Genomic DNA, 1,201 nt, shown 5'->3' on the forward strand with positions numbered 1-1,201 from the left:
TATTTTAGAATATGGAAATGATGTTAGACAAAAAGCAAAGTTGAGCGATTTTCTTATTCCAGTTCAAAATGGGTCATAAAGCAGTGGAGACAACTCATAACATCAACTACACATTTGGCCCAGGAACTGCTAACGAACGTACAGTGCTGTGGTGGTTCAAGAAGTTTTGCAAAGGAGACGAGAGCCTTGAAGATGAGGAGCGCAGTGGCCGGCCATCGGAAGTTGACAATGACCAATTGAGAGCAATCATTGAAGCTGATCCTCTTACAACTACAGGAGATGTTGCCGGAGAACTCAAGGTTGACCATTCTACAGTTGTTTGGCATTTGAAGCAAATTGGGTTGGTGAAAAAGCTCAATAAGTGGGTGCCTCGTGAGCTGACCAAAAATCAAAAAAATCATCGTTTTGAATTGTCGTCTTCTCTTATTGTATGCAATAGCAACAAACCATTTCTTGATTGGATTGTGAAGTGCAATGAAAAGTGGATTTTATATGACAACCTGCAATGACCAGCTCAGTTATTGGACCAAGAAGAAGCTCCAAAGCACTTCCCAAATCCAAACTTGCACCAAAAAAAGGTCATGGTCACTGTTTGGCGATCTGCTGCCAGTCTCATCCACTACAGCTTTCTGAATCCCAGTGAAACCATTACATCTGAGAAGTTTGCTCAGCAAATCAATGAGATGCACCGAAAACTGTAACTCCTGCAGCCGGCATTGGTGAACAGAAAGTGCCCAATTCTTCTCCATGACAATGCCCGACTGCACATCACACAACCAATGCTTCAAAAGTTGAACAAATTGGGCTAGGAAGTTTTGCCTCATCTGCCATATTCACCTGACCTCTCGCCAACGGACTACCATTTCTTCCAGCATCCTGACAACTTTTTGCAGAGAAAACGCTTTCACAACCAGCAGGATGCAGAAAATGCTTTCCAAGAGTTCATGAAATCATACCTGACGTGTACAATGTACACTATTTGGGTGATGGGCAGACTTATAACTTTGTCTCAAGTAGTACAAAAGCGATCCGTGTAACCAAAACATTTGTACCCCCACAATGTTCTGAAATAAAAAGGAAAAATAGAAAAGAAAAATAAAGGAAGAAATCCTAAGGGAAATTAGAAAACACTTTGCTATGAGTAAAATAGCAACCCAAGGTCCTAACCTTTGCAAGATGCAGTTAAATCCGCTCTTAGAAG

Source organism: Eulemur rufifrons, chromosome 30 (genome assembly GCF_041146395.1).
Source record: "Eulemur rufifrons isolate Redbay chromosome 30, OSU_ERuf_1, whole genome shotgun sequence".
NCBI classification, from domain to species: domain Eukaryota; kingdom Metazoa; phylum Chordata; class Mammalia; order Primates; family Lemuridae; genus Eulemur; species Eulemur rufifrons.